Source organism: Marmota marmota, unplaced genomic scaffold (assembly GCF_001458135.2).
Source record: "Marmota marmota marmota unplaced genomic scaffold, marMar, whole genome shotgun sequence".
Taxonomy (NCBI): Eukaryota; Metazoa; Chordata; class Mammalia; order Rodentia; family Sciuridae; genus Marmota; species Marmota marmota.
In genome coordinates, this window is record NW_025999869.1 from 12,995,243 (window position 1) to 13,017,863 (window position 22,621).

Sequence of the window (22,621 nt, forward strand, 5' to 3'; positions counted from 1 at the left end):
AACTCACCTGGGCTCTTCTCCAGATGTTCCTGAAGAGACATTGGCACAGGGAGGGAGACTGGCTTTGGACAGGTAATCCTGATGGGCCTGCAGATAACTGAGAAGTGGCAGTAGGGTGCCATCTGAGCCTCGGGTGGAGAAATGGGACCAGAGACTAGCATCTTTGCTTGAATAATAATAAAGGTTCAATGTTATCACTTTAAAGCCTCCCAGTGAGCAGAATCTACAAAGTTCAGACTTTCTATTCTAACAAATCTTATTTAAAGGGAGAAAGAAGACACTAGAGTCAGCTGGAAAATTCCCAAAAGCAGGGCTAGAAGATTGAGTTGGAAACAATGAAGAACAGCTGGTCTCTAACTTGGCCTTTGAGGCACCAAGAATGCCAAGCAGGGAATGGAGAATTTAGATCTCGTCTCAGGCAGTACTTCAAGAGCATCCACCAGAATCTCTGTAGGAGACTGTTTTAAAATACAGTTGCTGGGCCCTTCTGGAACCTATGAATTTCACATAGAAATATCCATTTTTAACATCCCTCCAAATTCCTATGAATCCTAAACTCTGGCAATTTCTGATAAGGAAGGAGATAATATTATTTTGCCCGAGTAAGGAAATAAAATCTCAAATTCTTGGATTTGGTAACTCAGTAATGATTTTCTTTTCTTTTTTTTTATTTTTTTTTATTTTTATTGTTGGTTGTTCAAGACATTACATATTTCTTGATATATCATATTTCACACTTTGATTCAAGTGGGTTATGAACTCCCATTTTTACCCCATATACAGATTGCAGAATCACATCAATTACACATCCATTGATTTACATATTGCCATACTAGTGTCTGTTGTATTCTGCTGCCTTTCCTATCCTCTACTATCCCCCCTCCCCTCCCCTCCCCTCTTCTCTCTCTACCCCCTCTACTGTAATTCATTTCTCCCCCTTGTATTATTTTTCCCTTTCCCCTCACTTCCTCTTGTATGTAATTTTCAGTAATGATTTTCATTTCCCAAGAATAATTAACTCCTTATCTTTAAGACCACCTGTGGATTTACTGCAACAGCCATTATTTTGGGGTGACTTCTTACATTTGATAGCAGACATGAAGTGCTTTGCAAACCTTTCCTAGCTGATTTCCCCAACACTGAAAAGGGGAAAATACGGAATTTCTTTCAGACCTGGTGGGCAGATATCAACCTGTTGCTCAAGTTTTCGCTGCTAGAATAAAGTTAGCTGTTACATCTGCTGTGAGAAAATCTGGGGCCCCTGAAATGAATGTGCAATTTGACCACTTCTCAGGAGTCAGAACCCCCCACCCCTAACCGAAGTCAACCTGTGGCAAAAATTCGATAAAGACTCCATCACTTCAAGATATCTGGCTTTCATCTGCCTACAGTTTTCTAATCAAGCATCAGAAAATAGGAAAGTAAGCAGTCTTCATTTCTTCGTGGTTCAGCCAAAGTCCCAAGTTCTGATTCTGACTGATGTGCTCTCTCCTGGGCTGGCAGGGACCAGGGGCCAACCGGGAACCAGCTAACAGCAGCACCTAACTCGCTTCTCTGGGATGCCTGAACTGGTTAGGCCAGTCCTGCTAGGAGCCAAGAAGGCAGGGGAGGACGGGGTGGAGATGCAGGGCTTGGAAGGGTGCCTAGAATGGAGGAGGAGGCGGGACTAAGCAGGTTTCTCCAGCAGGCCGGGAGAGGAGAAAATCAGGGCCGAGGAATTGTATTCAGGTGTGAGAAATTGAAGGCTGCACCTCTAGAAGTGGCTGGGGCTGGCTGCACCAACCAGATATAAAAAGGAAGCGCTCCTGCTTGCCTCCCTCTGATGGGATAACTGGGGGTGGTAGGTTTCCAGCTTTCCTCCCTCATGCTCCATCATAAGAACCCCAAGGCTTGCTGACTACCCTGCCACAGCTGTGGCCTGCACCAAGGAGAGCACAGGTAAGCATCCTGATGGACACTTAGACACGGGGGTGGTCTTTTCTCCCAGGCTGTCCCCACTGCTTGCTGGCTAGGGGTAGGGATGCTGTCTCAAGGGGAGTCTTTGAAGCTGCTCTGACCTCTTTCCCTGGGTCCTGGGGTTAAAGCTATGTCTGTCACCAGCTCCAGGGACCCCCACTCCTCTTTATGTGGGGAAGCTATTTGCCCAAACCAGCAGGCCCTGGCATGTAGTTGACTGGCTTCTGAGAGTCACTGAAGCCAGTGGTGTTGCTCTGTGGCTCTGGCTTCTTCCTGACACCGATGACCAGGTAGTCTGTTGCAGGCAGCCTTTGCCACATAGTGCTTGGAAATGCATTGCTTATAGGGAAAGCCTGAGCCATGCAGACTTTGGTAATTGCTTGTACTATTTCTGGCTTCTTTCCAGAAGTTTACTACGCTATTATATAGAACTTTGAAAGCAGTAAATGTGCATATTGAAAGAGTTGGAATTTTTATGATGGTACCTAATAAAAATAGTCATGGTGAAAGTTTATTGAAGTCTGATGGTTTGCAAAGCCTGACTGTGAAGTACTTATATATTACAAGCCCATGATGCAGGTGGTGTTATCATGTATAATTTCTAAGGAGGATGAGGAGACTCGGGGAGGCTGAGCCAAACCAGGTTCACTGATTTCGGAGTCTGTGCATTGGACTTGCACTGATGCCATGTTTTACCGAGAGAGACTTTGGGTTCCAGTGCACAGAGCTGGTGAGGAGCACCTTGCGTTTGTAAAGAGCCTTTCTCTAGGCAGAACAGGGTGGACGGCCTCCATCTCCTACTGCCATGCTCATAAACTAATTTAGAGCTTGGTGTCTATGCCTCAGGCTTCCACTTGGAGACCATTAACAGCCTATGTAGTCCACGTGGTCTGAGTCATTAAGAATTCAGTGAATGCAGCTGAGGCTGCAGCAAATCCTGGAAGTTCTAGAACAGGCAATGGAAGAGGGAGAGAGAGGTGCTTAAGAAAGGGAGAGGGGGACAGGGAATCAGCACTCTGGAGTCGCTTAAAATGAAGTCCAGCTTCTGAAGCCTGTCTCTCCAGATTCCTCGAGGCTCCAAAGCTGATCCCCTCCCCAGTCTCACCTAACATCGGGTCCTCCAGCTGGCAGCAACACTGGCCACCTGCAAGCTTTGTCTCCTGGGGACCTGTGCACACCATCCTCCCTCTACTTGCTCTTGACTATTCCATAATTGGCTCCCTGTCGCCTATCAGGTTCCAGCTCAAATTTGGCCTCTTCAAAGAGGGCTTCCTAGACCACAGCACCTAAATTGCTGTTCCCCTTTCCTTCTCTGTGGTCATTATTTTTATAAAGCCTATCACATTCTATATGCTTTTTCAAATTTCTATCTTCCCTCCTAGAACACAAGTTTTTACCAACAAGGTACAGTCCTTCCACGTTGTTCTGCTTGCTCAGCATCGAGTCCTTGGGACTTAGCAGACTTCCTATTAACTTAGCAGAGGCTCAGTTAATATTTGCGAAGTGAATGAATGATAGAAAGGAATAGGGGATCTCATGACCACCACTTTGCCTCCCTGACCCTCAACACCTCCATTCAATCCTCATTGGGAAGACGGACATGTTGGTCTTCAGCTAAAGGCTGAGGTAAAGGGCACCTGGGTTTTTAAGGACATAAGGGGCAATTGATTTCATTCTTGGGTAACATAAGGAAAAGGCCAAAAGGCACCAAGTGGACTTTGTTCCCTGAGAATTATTCATCCATAGTAAGACTAGCCTGCTGACCAGTTTCGATAAGAAGCACCTCAGGTGACTCACCGCAGTTTGTCCTTGGAGGCCGGAGACATGGTATTGATCACAGTCATGCCTGGCTTCTCGTCATACCAACACAATTTCAGATAACTTAGAGTGCACCAGTTATGTCAGGCCAGCTCTTAAATTCCCATCAGGCTTTACTCGCATATCTCTTGTTTGGAGTGTCACTCAATTTCAGATTGGGAAGAGGCCCAGGTTTGAGATCAGAGGATTTGGGGTGTTTCCATGGACTCTACGGTTCTCTGCAACTAGGGACAACTCTCTTGGTTTCTCCATTCTGTTTCTCCTCCTCCGTAAAATGGAATGATATCCACCGCCCTCTATGGCCAGCCAGGTTGTGGTGAGATGCACCTGTGACACAAGTCCTCTGTCAAGCTCCTAGGATGACAGTGATATAGGAACGGGTGCAGTTTCACTCACAAGTGCTCAGCCCTGCAAGCACCCTGGGCAGCAGAGGATACACAGGGAGGAGTGTTTGTTGTAGAGAATTTTATTTGCAGAAAACGCAGGATTCCAAACGAAGTCTATCAGCAGAAGAGACATCTTGGCAGGATCCCTTTTCCCAGGCAGCTCCCTCAAAAATCGACTTACACATTTTAATTAACACCCAGCATATTTTGCAGAGAGAAGCAGGAGAATGCAGCCCAGTGACACTCTCTCCTTGGCAACCACAAGGGGTTGGCGGTGTTTCACACGCTGGTGGTTTTTATGGGTCCCTCCTTGCACTTCTATGTTCCTTGTTGTAATGGGTGGTGAGCCTTCCTGGCATCGACTCTGGCTCTATTTGATTTAAGAGGCATCAAATTTTATAATTGATCTCAGGTTGTTTCTGTGATTCTGTTTTTAAGACACCCCTTATCTATTCTTTGTGCTGGTCTTGATTTGCATATTTTAGAAAATGGGTTATTTTAAAAGAAAATTAATTTTTGAATCAGGAGCCAGTACAGAGTCCTGGCGATTTTTCTGGGGAGGGAGGTGCTTGCAAACAACGTCATACCATGGAAAGAGAATTACTTTAAGCATGTAGAGACCTGGGCTTGGATCTTGGCCACACTTCTCGGTAATCCTTCTCAAGCTCCTTGTGCCATGATGTGCCGTATTGGCAGTAGCTTTGTTGAGAATTCACTAAGTTCTAAGGGTTTCCTTGGACAGTTTCACTAAGTCTCCTTGCTATTGTCTGTTTCTGGGAATGGGGAATATGGGATTTGGACGGGACAGGGTCACCAGGTAGTAAGGTAGAATCCAGCTTTGAACTCACACTGGTTGCTACAGGAGCCTGAGCTTCTACCCGCCAGAGACACTGCCTTCTTCTCCACTGGACCCCCTTGAAACCCTGCTTTATACAAACATTGACAATACCAGGTGGGTCCCCATCACAGAATGTCATCCCATGAGATGAAGCCTATGGAGATTCTTGGAAATGGCAAGGTTTGTTGTTGTTGTTATTGTTTCTTTTATACTTATGCCCATCTGCTTACCAAGATTTAAAAAAAATATTGTAAAGGAACTTGTTTTCTCCAGAGGTGACTTTGTGGCCTTTAAAGAAATAAAAGAAAGGTTTTCTTAAAGAATATTTTCCTTTTGGTGCATCTTGACAACGGGGAACATGAAATCAGCCCTAACCTAGAAACTACTGTATATATAAGGCTGAAACCAAACTTTTCAAATTCTCCAAACCCTTAGGAGATTTTCCAGATGTGATGGGCACTACTAAGAACTGAGAACATAATGATAGTGATCATTTATTAACCATTTTTTAATACCCAGCATCAATAGAAACATTTTCCTAAGATTGTCTCATGTGCAACAGAGAATACATTATTGTGGTTAAGGGTGTACTTCATGGTTTATGGTTCCTGACACTGTCAGTTGTCAGCTGGGTAACTTTAGACCATCTTCTTAACCATTCTATTTTACTTTTTCCTCTCTGAGGATGACAATGAACCTATCCTGCAGGATCATCATGGGGGCTACATAAATGAACATAGAAAGCATTTAAACAGTGACCAGTGTGTAATGAGCTCTCAAATACTCGTTGCTTCTACTTTTTCCTCAGCACTTCTGTAAAGTAGGTCTGATCACCCTGGTAATCTTTGTATATGTGTAAAAAACTGATACGTAGTCAGGTTTCGTGGGTTGGTCGAGTCAGGATTTGAACCTCTGACTGTCCTAATTCAGAGTCTGCCCTCTTCAAGCTCATATTTCAATAAACTCCCAAGGAAACACAAATTTCTCTGTGAATCCAGTTGGCCACGAGTTCATACTCTAAAAGCCAACCAACATTCCCTCCACAGACACATCTCTAAGTATTCATTGGCCTGCACTCATCCTCGGGATGGGGAGAGAAGTGCCTGGTTGAAAACAAGTTCTGTCTCTAGGATTTCTCCAAACTTTCCAGAACTTTCTCCTCTGTTCGGAATTCTCTCATGGGCGGCCAATGGGGCTAGTCTTGGAGTGATATCTGCTCATTAGACACAATCAGTGATGCAACCAGGGCAGAGCTCTGGACCTGAACATTGAGGGAGCCATCCTGTGCAGGCTTAAATCCGTTAATGTAAAATCTAGAGTGAACCTGTGGTGGGAATAAGTGACAAGAAGTTGTCCCCGCGTCAAGTCAGTTTCCCTTCCTTGTGCTCTGTGAGCCGCCTGCCCAGCCAGTGGGGTACCTGTTATTTCACTGGCCCACTCTCCCCCTGCAGGGGCACTTGTACCTGCTGGGATCCCAATACTCAGGAAGGCCACTGTGACCAAGAAAATGGCGACTTCCCAAAGCATGCAGGGCTCCAAGTTGCTTTTTCCAGTACCAACAGGAATTAATAATAGCTTCCTTTATCTGGTGTTTGCTATGTGTGAATTTATCTGATTAGTTCGTGTAATCCCGACGTTACTGTGCTGTGAAGGAAGTTCTGGTATTATCCTCTCCTAGGGGGCAGAAGCTGAGGTTGAGGGAACATGGACTTGGCAAGGGCCACCCGACTGACAGCCAGAAGAGCAGGCCATAAATCCAGGCTCCTCACTTCTGCCCTCACTGCCAAATTCCTCTCGCCTGAATCTCACTCAGGAGATGGTCTGATAACCCATTACAGATCAGCATTGGAAAAACCCGTCCTGCTGCCACCCCTCCTAGGTGATGTGGACAAACCTGCCTGACCTCTTTCCCTGGGCACCTCAGCCCTGCTCTGGCTGGTAGAGCCTGTACATTTTCCTTCTGCTTCATTTTTTTCCTAGGCATGGTTGAGCTGCTTTAACTACTTGCCTTGACTTTCCTCCAACAACAGAAGAATATATCAAAATGTGAGCGTGACAGAGTTTTTCTCTCCAAAGCCCCTCCTCTTCATTTTTCTAATTTCTCTTTTTCTCTTTTCAGCCTTCTTTAGTAGCAAGTTGTGTTCGATGACAGATCATAAAGCATGTTTGCAATGCTGTGAGATAACTCAAGTAATTGGCATCTTAGATTAAGGACCAGCCTCTGAATTCCATCATTGATAAAAGCAGACAAAACAGTGGTCCACATTGCAGCTGTATATCAAGAAAGCACTGGCCCTCTTACGTGGTGTTTCTGTAACTGTGCTGTGAGCTCTGTAGAGGGAAGACGGGATTCTAGTGAAGGCTGGGACAGCACCTCTAATGCCCGTATGATCATGCCTGTAACTCATTTTCCATAGCAGCATAATGCTGTGTTCCTGGGCTCCTCACGTTTACGGTGCACGTGTTCAGTATACTGTGCAGACCCCCTCGTGTGCTCTGTTGCATGAAATTCTCCCCTTGATTGAGGTAAATATTGCAGTCATCAGTTTACATCTTAGAAAACCAAGACTGGAAAAGGTTCAACACCAGTTAAATAGTGAAGCCACCACCTGAACAGGATTCTTCTGATGTCCAAATCCATTGCCTGGGCTAGTATAATGCACAAGGTAGCAATTAGATGTTAAATTCTTTTTTCCTGCCACATAATTAATATCTCTCTCTCTCTCTCTCTCTCTCTCTCTCTCTCTCTCTCTCTCTCTCTCTCNCTCTCTCTCTCTCTCTCTCTCTCTCTCTCTCTCTCTCTCTCACACACACACACACACACACACACACACACACACACACACCCCTTTCTCATGCACAGTCTTTCGAAGCTCCTTCTGAAGACGTTTTCCCAAGTCCCATCAGACTACCCTGCTGTTTCTCATCTGCCAACTTCCAATCGATGGTAGAGCCCCTCCAGCCTGGTGCACCAGCCATCACTCATTGCCCCTCTGTTCAGTTTGCTCTTCCCTGTCACACAAAGACACTTCATTGATAATTGTTAATCTTCCTTTCCTAGTAATTGAAAGATCTTCCAAATAAATACTTGTCCTTACCTTTGAAAATAAAACCACTTATTCTCTCTTCCTCTGCATGGCAGGAGTCACCAGACACTGTGGCTTTCCAGGACACTAGGAAAAAAGCAGGGAATATGTGGGGTGAGCTGCATAGGCCTTGGGGCCAGGGGCTTGGAGCAGCCTGTTAGGGTGCCAATCTCTGAACATAAGCATCCTGTCCATCTTCTTGTCTTGTTCCCTGGCATCCAGAGCAGTTCCAAGCACATGGAAGATGTTCAAATATTAAGTCACGATTGGCTTCTAAGAAAATATCTGTTACAGGTTTGTTTGTTTGTTTGTTTCTCCAAATTCTGTTTAGTCTGCTCAAGAGTACAAAATGTTTTGGGACATTGCCATTTTTACTTTTAGGGACACACTTCCTTCTTCTATCAACCTAGGGTTTCTCTGCTGAATTAATCTGGGTAGTAACAGGAGGATACTTGTCTGGGCAGCCAGTGTCCCTACAGCCACCTTCTTTCTTTAATTCCATTGTGGGGAAGAATGCAGGACTATGACATTTCCATTTCTTAAACACTAACAATGTGCGGACACAGCACCAAACACCTACCGCAATACTTACATTGAATCTTCAACCTGGCATTTTGCAGATGAACACAGCTGGTGCTTGGAGGGGTAAAGGGGACATGCTACAGGACACACAGCTGAGGGGTGATAACCTGGACCTCTCTCTAGGACTGTGGGCTCTCAATCCCGAGCTCTTCTCCTGAGCTGCATAGTGAAGCCACCTCTTGCCTTTGCTAAGGTCTGTTATAAAGCTTCCTGTTAGAGTGGATGTTCCTTCTCTGCCTTTTCTGGAGTCAGATACCCACCCGCAAAGTTGTCATTTTCTAGATGGGCAATCTCAATGTCACCTATTATGTGCCTGGGATTGAATTCCCAAGTCTCTTTCTTTTTTGGTACCTTTGTGTTGAGGAGAAAAGAGGGAGCTCTAGACATTGAAAAGATTGCTGATGGGTCTAAGTCCTGCTCGCCAGAAAGGAAAGCCATTTCTGCTGCTCCATGTGTGGAGGTAAAGGTCAGGCGGGTGCTCAGAAGAGGGAGGGAAGTGTCCTGGGTGTCATTCCTTCACTTGTGACTGTCACACTTTGCTGTACAAACAGAGGCAGACTTCACTCTTACCGGACATTGCTGTTTCAATGGAACTTGGGTTTCTTTAAAAAGAAAACCACTTTAAGTGGAAAATTAGTATTTTTTGCCACAGAGTACAGCAATGAGCACAGCAACCCAAGTCAACTCTAGCCAGACACTGTCTGCCGAAAGCTCTGGTTTTGTTTAAAAAGAGTTAAATATGAGCCAAATTAAATATGAACACGGTGGGTACAGAACTAGATGAACTCGTTCAGGAGATGGATTGTTGTGATGGCTGCATGACAGTGTGAATGCCCTCAATGTCACTAAACTGTACACTTAAAAATGGCTAAAAAGGTAAGTTGTATGTGATGTGTATTTTACCACACACACACAAAAAGAATGAGGCAGCTCTTTACGCAAAATGATGACACCATCTTCTAGACATATTATCAAGTCAGGGGGAAGCAAAGTACTGAACAGGGAGCTGCCGTTTTTCAAAGGATATATGCACATACTTCCATGGTTGTATATGCAAGGATCCTTCTGAGAGGATGACTTGATTCTGTGGAAGGAAAGGGGTTCTGGCACTTGGGAATAGAAATGAAACAAGCTCCTTGTTTGCTACACAACATTTGATTTCTGTTCCTTGTGTTTGTATGGTTTATCCTTGTTAAAAAAAATTTTTGAACCTTAAAAAAAGGGTGGGGGGACAAGATTAGCACCAATCTGGGACTTCTCCTTAAAGCAGGTTCTCATTATGACTGCATCCCAGACCCCAGCTTCTTGAGATGATGTCCCCCGACCAGCAGCTTGGGCATCTCTTGGAAGCTTGTAAGAAATGCAGACTCTTGAGACCCACCGAGCTCCATGCAATCAGAATCTGCATTTTACCAAGACCCGAAGTGACTTTCGGGGCAATTATGTGTTAGAAGTATTGTAGGGGACATATAAATTGGCGTCTCTGAGGTGGGCTTGAGCCTGGGGGTTTGCAAAAGCTCCCAGATGACTCCACAGGGTGATTGGTGCTTGGTGCTATCAACCACTGACTTAATCTAACTGGGAACTTGAAAGGGGTTGAAATAATAGGACCAATTTTGTTACAATGATTCCCTTTTATTCAATGTGGGTTCTAGGTACTGTTTAAAAGTATGGGGCACTGCATGCCCCATAGTTGGGAGAACTGATCAGAATGACTATCTCAGATCCCATGAATATCGCACAGACATAAAATATTTGAGATTCACCTGAGCTTTGTGGGGAAGATGCTCTTATTTAGAAATTCTGTGCACTTTTCCCCCTTAAATAAAATAAACATCCTGGGAATACAACTTGGTGGTAGAGCACCTGCCTAGCATGTACAAGGCTCTTCGTTCAATAATAAGAAAATCAACTTCATAATTCTACACCAAAACAGGTATGGGCTTTTTAAATCCAGTGATAGAGCATAAAGTCAGAGTAATAGTAATAGAGTTGAAAGTTAGGACTCCGTAGCATTCAAATTTATAATTTCTATGTCAAATGAAGTTAAGATCTGTCCCATAGGGCTATCATTCGAATGAAGTAGTTAGGCAATGCTATTCTATTATATGATTAGGTGGTAACTATGGCATGGACACCTACTCTCCCTTCCCCTCTCACTTGCATAGTATCCTGGGCTCTTATAGCTGTCACTGTACCTTCACATTTGCTTACTCTGCTCTTATCGTCCCACATATATATGACATTTCTCACACTGCAGCTAAAACCAAGGAACCTGAGTTCCATCTCTTCCCCCCTCCCCTTAACAAACAGCAAAATTTCTCCTATCTCTTACCAAATTATCTGACACGTTTCTAAAATATAACTGAAACCTCATTACATGGATGAACAGCTTTCCATCAGCTCATTCCTGGCTTGATATTACTATAATTGTTGTGAAGACATTGAAGTTAGCCTCAGAGGCAGTCAGAAAGGCGTCATTGTTAGCAACCTGAGATGGCTGCAAGTGTGTACAGAGAGCTGGTGGAAGCTGCTGGTAGTTCTGCATGGGCAGATGATGCTGGAGAGTGGCTTCTCTGGATCTCTTCCACTGACTTGATGGACATTAACTGAGGGAAGAAAGTAGGGAGTCTAATTCAGACAATAGTTCTCCCTCCACTGATGCCAAAGTCATCTTCTCAAAATGCAAGGCTGAAAGAGTTTAATTCTCTCCTCAATACCCTGATAGAACTCCTTGCTGCTTTGAGTATGAAGACCCATTGATATTCTCATAGTGTGGCTTCTTCCTGCTACTCCAGGCACCTCCCTAGCTCCCATCTGGTCTGTCTGCTGGGTTGTCTTCCTCTCTTGACTGAGTACTTGCTTCATGAAAGTACTGATTCCAAGGCTGTGGACAAAGTCTCATTAGTGCAGTATCATAGTGAGAGACCCTAGAAATGTAGCAGATGCTCAGGAAATATTCGCAGGAAGAATAAACATGCACAAGGATGTCACATAAAGTTTTCCTGCATAGTCTCGCTGCTATGCAATGGTCTCTCAGTGACATGGAAATGGTGACTGTTATCTGTGCAGATAACCGATGCAGATGGTTGTTTGCTGTCACTCAAATAACTTCATTTGTGCCCTCTGCCCAAGATTACTTGCCCTTAGTCACTTTGCCTGGGAAGTTTACTCTTGGTCAAAGGTTATTTCCCTCAATAAACTCCCTTTACAGAATAATGGCACAGGATGTATGGCCCGCCCTTGTGTGCCTCTTATGTTCCTTCTAACCTCTCATTTCACTTAACTTCCACATTTGTGTCTACCTCTCCAACAACTTAAGAAAAAAGAATCAAGCACTTGTAAGGTTTGTGTGGTTTGGGAGCTGATGAGTAAACAGGACGTGTGTATGTGTGTGAGTGGCTAATGTTCCATAGTGAATATCCTGAAGTGCTCCATCTGATCTCGGCACTGATCCCTCCACCTGGATGCTATTTCCACCCCTCCTCCTCGTCAATTTACCTACCACTTAGACCTCATATTAGTTGTATTACTGATACACAAAAGCCTTCTCTGCCCCATCCCTCATCCCTAGATGCAGTCAAGCATCCTGTTTGTTCTTCCAGCTCCTGTGTTTCCTTCCCATGGTTTATAACCATGGCTAATCATAACCTATGTGCTTATTGGATTTCAATTTGTCTCCCCCTAAATACCAGAAGTTTCACAATAACTAGTTTCAGTAACTGGTTTTCTCTTCATTCTCTTTCAGCACCTAACAGTGCTAAGCACCCAATAGATTCTCAATGAAAAGAATATTTTCTATCTGCAGCCTGATTAAGCCCCTGAGTGTGGTAAGATAAAGTAGGCAGAGGAGGACACCAGTGTTCCTTCCTCGCTGGGGTCCCACAGGGTGTTCCTCTGTGGGCTGAGCTTGGAAATTGCCCAGTCCCATAGCATTGCAGGGACTTGCCAAGAAGTTCTGTGGCTTCTGGTCCCCACCCTGCTGAAATCGGGCCACCACTCCCCAAGAACTTGTTCCTTGGAACACTCAGCCAGGTCTAGATACCAACTGCTAAGAGAAAAGGGACATCACAGCAAACCAGAAGGGAAGGCAAGTGGCAGGGAGGCCAGCAAAGCTGTGAGTCGTAAGCAAGTCTGACATCCCCAGACATGTTCTATCTGGAGGAATCAGTCTCCTCAGTGTCTGGGGACCTGCAGGGGGAGAGCTGCCATCTTCCTCTTCATCCAGATTGCTCTACTTGGAGCCGACAAATGGAGGAATTTGCCTTGAGTATTATAAGGATATTCCAGGTGACTGACACCCTCACTCCCACCCCAATTCCACCAGTTGTAGCTGAACATGATCCATGGGACATTGACATTCCCCACATTGCCAAATCCTCTCAGAATTTTTGTCCACTTGCTCCTGCCTAGAAAGCCTCCCAGTGACTGCCTCCAGCCAGGGCACAGTGGGAAATATTTATTCATCCAGACAGGGCTGGGATATAGCTCAGTTGGTAGAGTTCTTGCCTCACATGCACAAGGCCCAGGGTTTGATTCCCCAGCAACACACACACACACAGTTTATTCATCCAGGCAGCCCAGGAGGAGGTTTGCAAGGTGTGAAGAAGGTGAGTGTTTGTGACTGATAACAGTCCATAGAGAGGAGCTGGGCAGAGACCTGGTTTTAGTAAGGAGGTAAGTCACAAAGAAAAAAGTGGCCTGGCCCAGGCTCCTGAACCAGACACTTTTCCTCTGTGTCCACGTCTAGCTTTACCTAGGATGTCCCATGTGTTCCTCCCTACCTGTGCTCTGTGCCTCTTCCCATACCCTAGAAGACAAAAGGGCGGGAGTTGATTAGTGATTCTTATGTTTTTTGAAGCCATGCAGTTTAGAAGAGATGATTGAGAGTCGTCAAGGACAGGATTCTGAGGCATTGGTCCCACTGTCTCACCCCACCAGCTCACGTGCACATTCACCCATGCACACACACGCTGTCTCCCTCTTATACACTCACACACTCCCATTCTCTGAGTAGCTCTCATCTGTTTTATGTAGCAGCATGCTATAAAGGTCACATGGCCTTGTAGGGGATAAGAAAGTAGTGTCCAGGGGAGTGTGAAAAGGTTCAGAAGCCATGAAGCAGATGACCTCCTCTGAACTGTAGCAGCCCCTGATCTTTCAGCTGAAATCTTGGGAGGCACAGTCCTCTTCTGGCTGTCTATTAGAAAGCAAATAGGGTGGAATGGTCAAAAATGAGGGCTCTGGGCCAGCTGCCTGGGTTGAAATCTGGCTTTTACTACTTACTTTTTGTGTCCTTAGGAAAGTTTCTTCTTTGTGCACCTTTTGTGTTTTTTTCCCCTTTAAAATGGAACTAAAGGGGCTGAGGTTGTAGCCCAGTGGTAGAGTGCTTGCCTAGCATGTGTGAGGCACTGGGATGGGTTCTCAGCACCACGTGTAAAAAGTAAATACAATAAAGGTCCATTGACAACTAATATATGTAAAAAAAAAAAAAAAAATACACCGGAACTAAAGGAGCAGCTATCTCAGTCTTGAGAATTAAACAAACGTGTGCAATACTTAGAACGATGAAGACAGTATTCATAAGCGCTGACAGTTGTTTCCTTGCTCAGCGTTGTTAAATTAGTGCTTAACATTTGAGAGGATCATGAATTCCTCGGTGAATCCGTGAAAGCTGTGAACCCTTTGTCTGATGAGCTATGTACCGAAATGTCTTTTGCATTTAATTAAGGGAACATTTGGTGCTGTGTCTTCAGTGGAAAACTGAGGCCCAAAATGTGACAAGGAATTGCCTGAAATCATTGAATGAAGAAGCAGCAAAGCAAAGTCTAGAATCCAGATAGCCCTGGTTTCCTGGTGTCCTTGTCAGTACATACATCCCTAATGCAGACATTTTAATATGGTCACAAAGACTTGGAGTTCATTGTTGGTCTCCTATGTACTTTTTTGTTAAACTTTGGTCAAGTTCCTGAATATTTTGGTTTCTTCTATGTAGAAGAAATATATAATATATAATATATATTATAATAATTAATAATAATAAATAATAAATAATATAATATAATATATATTATAACTTTACAATTCTCACCTTAGTGAAAACACAGGGGAGTACTAGACTCAATGCTAGCAAAAGGGCTGTTCTGGGAGGTGTAGACTCCTGCTACCCAGAAAGGAGGCTGAAGTTTCAAAAATGCATGGTGGCACTTGAAAGTAGTAGGTGCATTTCAGGGACAGGCCTGGGCCAAAGCATGAGGAGGACAAATGCCTCATTTCCCCTTCATGTGATTCCCCTTCTCTGCCCAGGGACATAGCACACTCTATGGCACAACCTTCAGACAACCTTCCCTCTCTACCTGCAAATGTAATCACATTCTTAAAAACTTGTAAAGGTACTGTTTAATACGATTCGACTCACTCAAGGAGGAAGTGTTACTTACGGGCCTGAGAACCTGAGATTCAGGAGACTGAATTCAGGAGAGGAGCTTGCTTTGTATGGCAGGCAAGGTGGCCTTTCCAAAACCCACCTGGAGGCCTCTAATCCCGACTCCAGGTTGTGTCTGGATACCACGCTCAAGTGAATCTCTTCCAGTCTTCCTGAAACACCTATGGCAAGCCTTGGCCAGGTTCACAGTTGTTCTAGGTCTGACCCCTGAAAAGGATTTTCCTCATGGTTTTTAAAAAGGGAGCAATCAGCAAATTCCCCAGCCTTTTATTATAATGGCAGAAGGCATATTTCCCTCCATTCCTGGTTAGTAGGTCCTTTTCCTAAACGGCTGCATGATCAATACCTGAACAAGTGATCTTAACTATATATCACCTAGTGTTTCTCCTCTGGTTGGTTCATGTTTATAAATGAATAACTCCCAATTCAATTTTAAAAGGTTCTCGAATGGTTATGTAGGCATTTTACACCCTTTTTGACATTACTTTTAGCACAGTTCTGAACACAGAAGAAATCTTAGTTTGGTACATATTTATTTATTGAACCAGACAAAGTATAAAAGCCTGCTTAATTTTCCTCTACAAATATATAAACATATCAACATACATGTATACCAAAGTAGAAAATAGTTTTCATTTCTTAGAGAAGTGTTTTTTAATTTAAATTTATTAATTGATACATAAAAGCATGAGAACTGTATGTTAATGAGGTATCCTATAATGTTTGATATATGTATACATTGCATATTTATATCAGCTAAACATATCTGTCATTTCAGACAAGTATTTTACTGATTCAGCCTAATCTGTCAAACAGTGAACAATCTGGCAATTAACAAGTTCTGATAAATGATTGCTAATTAAATTTTATTACACATAGAGCCAAGCCAATCTATTTTTGTATTAAGAGAATCCAATATTTCTCTTGAATTGCTGTAGATCATTCAAACAAGGTATACATTTATTTAAGCAGCTTCCAAAGGGACCTGGTTCCAGGAATTGCAATTTGCTAAGAGATTGGACTGGGTATTTCCATGGCAAATAATTTCATTTACATTACACCCAGGCCTGGTAATACCACATGCCCTGAGTAACTCATTACTATCAGCAAGAGGCTTCCCGCCCCATAAAAAGTGAAAAAGCATAAAGAATACATAAAGGAGACAGCACATTCAGGTTCCTTAAATTTCTTCAGCTTTATTGCCAGCACTCTTTTCCTAAGAGCTTTTAGCTAAAGGAAAATGAGAGAAAGAAGTTACAAAACCAAATTCAGATGGGAGATTTGGGCCAAGGAGATGGAGCTAATGGATAGACTAGGATAATGAGCTCTGGGAGGCCAACTTGTGAATGCAAACACTAGCTGTGTGATGCCTTCATTTCCCCAAAGCTGAGTTTGAGGCTTCAGTCTATGGAAAAATGCCACCAGTGCCCCCTTGCTTCCTAGATCCCACAGAATACTGAGAGGGGAAGAGATAAAAGGAGTCAAGAGGGAATCCCTCTAGCATCCCACCGTGTCAAACAAATCTTAGTTCCTGGGATTTCAAAAATGGAAGGGCACCAAGGAGCGGGCAGTTGACTTGCTGAATCCTGCAAAATGCATGGAGCTGAGGCCCAAACATGGATACCCTGATTCTCATGCCAGCACATATTCCCTAGAAGGACAATAAACAATCATCTCACCTGTTTAGATACCTGAAGGTCTATTAGAAGGGTTTCTCGCTGCCCTAACAGAGTTAAATGTTTTAAACCGTGAATACTGTCATGATCTACAAAACAGCTATTGTGGAATATACTCAGGATGCTACTCTGTAATTGAATTAGGGGTCATCTTGTCCTAATGCCCTACTGAGTCATTGTCCTTAATAGCCATTCTCCCTCACCTGCGGTATGGTCCTTTTAAATACCCATTCCTCAAAGCAGCAGAACACACCTGAAAGATGCAAACCCCATGCTTCCCAGGGCTGCAGAGAAAACAGCGCAATGGGGTGTTCCAGGAGAGGTCCACCCCCTGAACCATTCCACCCTGGAGTCCTTGGGGCCTCAAGTGGCAGAAAAAGCATAATTGTTTATTATAGTTATTATAATATCCTTCTTGAATCTTAAAAATCACAAATGATCATTCTCACCCAAAAAAAAATCCCCTACTTCCTTGGAAATCTTATTCCTTATCTTAAATCGGCTCTTTTGTCTTCATCTAGGTCTACCTTGTGAGGGCTGGAGTTTAGTTGGTATGAAGGGGACATGGCTCTGCCTTACCTGTCCCATCTGGAGCCACTTGTCACTCAGTCCTTTTCAATGCCAGTGTACTTAATGTGCATAATACCCTCCCCGCAGAAATGCAAGATCCTTGGCAATCATGCTTTTCTTGGCTCTTTACACATAACAGTTTATGTAAATATCAAACTGGAATAGATTAATAGTTATGATTTAACCAACATTTTCATACTTACTAGATGGCAGACTTGGGCCATAAGAGCTCCATGAGCATTGTCCTGTTTAACATGAGGTCACCAGTGCCTCCTAAGTCACGTGGGAATGATGTCATCATGTTCTTGTGTCTAAAGAAACCAAGTCATCATGAAGCATATAACCTTTTTTTAATTAGAGCTTTATAGTGACACACAGTAGTTGGATTCATCCCAACAAATTCATACGTGCATAGAATTGGGTTTCACTTCCTGATCCCTTTTTCCCTCCTGTACTCCCTCCCCTCCTCCATTCTCCTTCTTTTACTAGACTTCTCTCCACTCATCTGTTTATTTATATTTGATTATTTCTACCTATGCATAAAGGTGAAGGTCCCCTGCTGTATGTTTACATATACACATAACATGATTTTTTAAGAATTCATTCTGCATTGCCTTCTCCTACCCATCCCTCCTCTCTGCATCTAGTTCTCCTTCCTCTGCATTACTGATCTTCCCCTTATCTTTAGGATATCTTATCCTTCCCTCCCCCTTTCCTTTATTTTACTCTAGTTTCTGCATATCAAAGAAGACATTTGATCCTTGAGTTTCTGAGTTAGTTTTATAACCTTGTGATGATCTCTTAGACCTCCTGAAGAGAAACTTTTATCTTAAATACCACTGGAGAAAGAACATCTCCCATAGATTTTTTTTTTTTTTTTTTTTTTTTTTTGGTACCAGGGATTGAACTCTGGGGCACTTAAATAAGCCACATACCTCCAGCCCTTTCTCATATATATATATATATATATATATATATATATATATATGGCAGACGTGGGCCATAAGAGCTCCATGAGCATTGTCCTGATATATATATGAAATTTTATTTAGAGACAGGGTCTCACTAAGTTATTGAAGCTGGCTTTGAACTTGCTATCCTCCTGCCTCAGCTTCCTGAGTAGTTGGGATTACAGGCATATGCCACTGCACCCAGCTGGAGATTGCTTTTTATTTGTTTTTTAATTTTTAAATTTGTTCTAATTAGTTATACATAACAGTAGAATGCATTTTCGACACCTTGTACATGTACATGAATGCAGCACAGCTTCTCATTCCTCTGGCTGTACATGGTACAGTCACACCAATAGTGTTACCATACATGTATGTAAGGTAATAATGTCTGTCTCATTCTACCATCCTTCCCATCCTTTTTAATATTTGTTTAATCAAGTTCTTGGGCAATCCATCCACTGGACTTGCATATGCTTATGATAAAGTTTCAATGTGCCTGAGTATGTTCACTCCTCTGTTCACCTAAATCCAAGCCCTAGGATTAGAACTGACCTTGAAAGGCATCTAGTCTGGCCTCCTCCTGCCAATCAGCTCTGCACTTCTGTATCCTGGCCACAGGAGGTGAAGGGAGGTCTCAGTCTTCCTTGTAGTTCATCTCCTTTTCTCTCACCAAACCTTCCAGGTCAACTGAAACCTATGTTCCTTCTTTGAAGTTCTCATTTTTTAAAAACTGGGTTATGGGAGATAGGGATAACATGTGTAGGATTCTAAGAGTTCAGGACACAACAGAAGACTCAAGAGTGAGTTGTAGCAGCTGTGCCTTCAACCATGGAAAAGCAGGTGATGGAGATGGTGCTAGTCATCATAAAGCCTGAGGTGCACAAGACATCAGATGAAAGAGTAGTTTGAGAGCCAACCTCTACCCCTGGCCAGCATCAGGCCATGAAGGAAGTTTCTCTTCCATTTTACAAATGGGTATAAATGAAATTTTCTTGATTCTAAGTCATACTCCTCTTTATTTATTTATTTATTTTTTGCCATTGACATTTTAAAATTGGATTCAGCATCAAAAATTATAAGCTTATCCAGTACATGCTCCCATTGTAAGGATCTCGCGAAACGTCGGAGAAAGAGACCACCAAGTGACCACTCATGCAATTGGCAGAAGGGGGGGATTTATTGAACCAGCATGCTGGGGCTCTGTGCCCACTCAAGAAGGGAAAGCAGCCCAGAGCCCCGAGCAGGGGCTGAGCACTGCTTAAGTACACTTTTTGGGGAGGGTGGAGGGCTTTGTATACATCAGAACAAATCATCATGAGGCGCGGGAAAATTGAATAACAACTCCTAAACATGATTGGTTCATTCATTGGCGGGAACAGGTCAGGCTGGAGTGATAGGTCATTCCTAAGGAGGGGGTTACATTTAAACTGATTGGTCCAGGCCCTGCAATGCCTATGTGCGACCACACAGAGCCCTTATGAAACAACCAATAGTCAGGGGAAATATTTACTGGGCAGTTCCAAGCATTGTCTCAACAGCTACAGAAATTTCAGGTTTTGCAGGTAGCATAGAATCCTAACAATACCTAATCCTTTACATTTTAACTCAGACCTTGCAGCTTAGAAACTTTACAACACCCGGTCTTTTACCCTTTAACTTTTACGCTTTAACTTCAATTTCTTTTACCCTTACACCATGATTATTGAATTTGATCACCTTGCCACTAAAAGGAAAAAAATCTGTCATTACTGAAATACAATAATTTTTGCTTATAGAACAAGAAAGTCTTAATGAGACTAAATCTGGTAGACTATTTTGAAAACTGTGGAGACCTATAGAAGCACTCGTTTTTGCTGTTCATTTGGTTAGTCCACATTTTCTGAGCAGACACTAGAATGAGGCTTTGTTCTCCGTGTTGGAGTTGGAGCATGGAATAGAATCAACAAAAGTCCCAGCTCTTGGAGAACTTTCTTTCTGGTGGGAAGAGACTGAGAATATACAGTGAGGAAGATTTTTAAGAAACAATGAATACTTTCAATAGAATGAAATAAGGTAACGGAGCTGGACCTGGGGAGGACTATCCTAGAGTCGGGGAAAGCCATTCTGAGCTAAACTCAGATGTAAAAGAGCACACAGAGCCATCTTGAAAGGAAAAGCACAAGAGGGTATCTCACAAAATGATTAGAAGCAAACCCGAGGGCCAACTCAGGCCCTCAGGTGGGAAGGAAAGTGGACAGGGAGGAGGGAGAGGCCTGATTCCGCTTGGCCTTTCAGGCTGGAACAAGGATTTTTGACTTTTTAACTGGCCCAGCCACTGCCTTTAACAGACTCGGGAGCTAAAGCCCAAAGATGGAATGACTCATGCAAGGTCATCAAAACACTGTTTGGCTTTGGAAATTGGATCTCCTGGCTTCCTGACTGTCACTGTTCTGCTTTACTGAGCGGCTTGCAGCCCCAAGCTTCCATGTCTGTCAGCGGAGGCCTTGGAGATGCAAACTGACACCTCGCTGCACTCCTTGCAATGGCAATTTTCCCCAAGTTTTTCCTTTAATATCTTATGTCCCTCATAATTAGAGATTCATATATTCCAATCACTCAGCTGTTTTATAAACAAAGAAAAAAAAAAAACAGAAGCGATTCTACGCCACTTAAGTCAACATTAGTTATTTAAATACTAAAATAGTCAAAACAGAAGCACAGTCTGGTGGGTGGCCCTGCAAGCCAGCTCATCTGGGCTGTCTCCATCATTGCGCCCCTGGGAACCATACAATTACACACTACAGCTACTGGGATTCTGCTCCTCATTCAAGATACTCACTGGCTCAGGAGATGGGTCTGTGAAAGCCATTCCTAGCCTTCCAACATTTTGCTCTGCTCCTGCACATCTCAGGAACCACCCCCCTTGGCATGTCTGCTGGAGGAATCAGTGTGGTATAAGACCAAAACTCTAGTATCAGATTTGAATCTGAATCACTCTCTAAAGCCATATTATTTCTTATCTATTAATTCAGGATAATAGTGCTTATTGCTGAGAGCTGTTATTAAAATTAACAGGGGCAATGTATGCAGTCATTAGCAAAGTGTACCATGTACCCCTTCCCTTCCCATCTCATACCATCTCAGAATTGGGGACCTACCACATCCTGGACCAATCTACCTCTTTTTGCTCTATTTCTCATAAGCTGGTCCAAAAATCTACTGAACACCTGCAGAATACTTTGAACCATACCATGCACATCCAACTATTTAATATTTAGTTGGCCATTGTACCAGGCATTAAGAAATCAATGGGAGCACAATGAGACAGTGGTGTCCTAGACAGAACTCTCATAAGGACCATTTCCAGTTAGAATGTTCTTTATGATTTCATATCTCCAATTACCTAAATGTTTATTCTTGGGCAGAAGAGAGAAGAGGAATGCAAACTGCAAAAACCAGAGAAGGCTTCACGGTAAAGGTTGGAAGGGTTAGGGAGATGGCTGAAGCTTGGCAAGATTAAAGCAAGAAGAGGTGGTAGCTGTCCCATCCGGCAGGACACATCAACGTGGGCAGCGAACCTAGATGGGGAGGAATGAAGGGACAAGAGACACGAAAGGTGACAGCAAGACAAGAGTTCTGATCAAGCTGCAAACTTTTATTGTTCACACAGGGGTATTTATATGCTGGGGATGGGGAAGCTCTCTTATCAGCAGTTGCTGGATGTCTGCACAAGGTGAGATAACCGCAGGATGTTTCAGGAAGATAGGTTTCAGGAAGATAGGTGGCCGCAGGATGTCTCAGGGAGATAGGTAGCTGCAGGATGCCTCCCAGGCAGGATGTCTCCCAGGGGGCTGTCAGGCTAATCTTTGAAGGAGAATTTCCTTCTAGTCCCTGACATCTCCCCCTTTCTTATATAAAATATCTGACCATACCTTACCGGCCATGTTTTTAGGGGGTGATAGAGGCTCTGTTCCTCTAGAAGGCCTTAGAATATCTCCTGATCTGAGCGAGCATCTTTACTAGGAGATTTCGTGGTGGCCTTGGCATGTTTTTGGAGGAGACGGCTTTTGAGGGGGGAGCATGCCAACCACCATGCACCAGAGCGTGTCACTCAGAGGTCTTGGGTTTTGGGATCCGTGGATCCATCCTCCTGCAGTCCTTCCTGCACCCTCTGTCATTATGGCCTAACGTCCTCACTCCATGGGTGCGTCCTCCCCCAAGAGGAGGGGCCCATGGAGGAGCGAACCCTTATGGCAAGGGCAGAAGATGGTTGGTCAGAGCTGTTACTTATACTTTTATATAAGAGAGAGAGATCTGTGGGGATGTAAACTT

General features: G+C 43.6%; 1 protein-coding gene across 1 annotated transcript in view; it reads left to right on the top strand.

Moving 5' to 3' along the window:
• The first annotated feature begins 1,699 nt into the window (after positions 1-1,699).
• The window catches only part of Atp10b (ATPase phospholipid transporting 10B (putative)), a 319,009-nt gene continuing 298,087 nt past the window's right edge, over positions 1,700-22,621 (top strand). The window contains exon 1 of the mRNA XM_048816074.1: positions 1,700-1,938. The gene's annotated coding sequence lies outside the window, so the exon portion shown is untranslated. The remainder of the gene's footprint in view (positions 1,939-22,621) is intronic.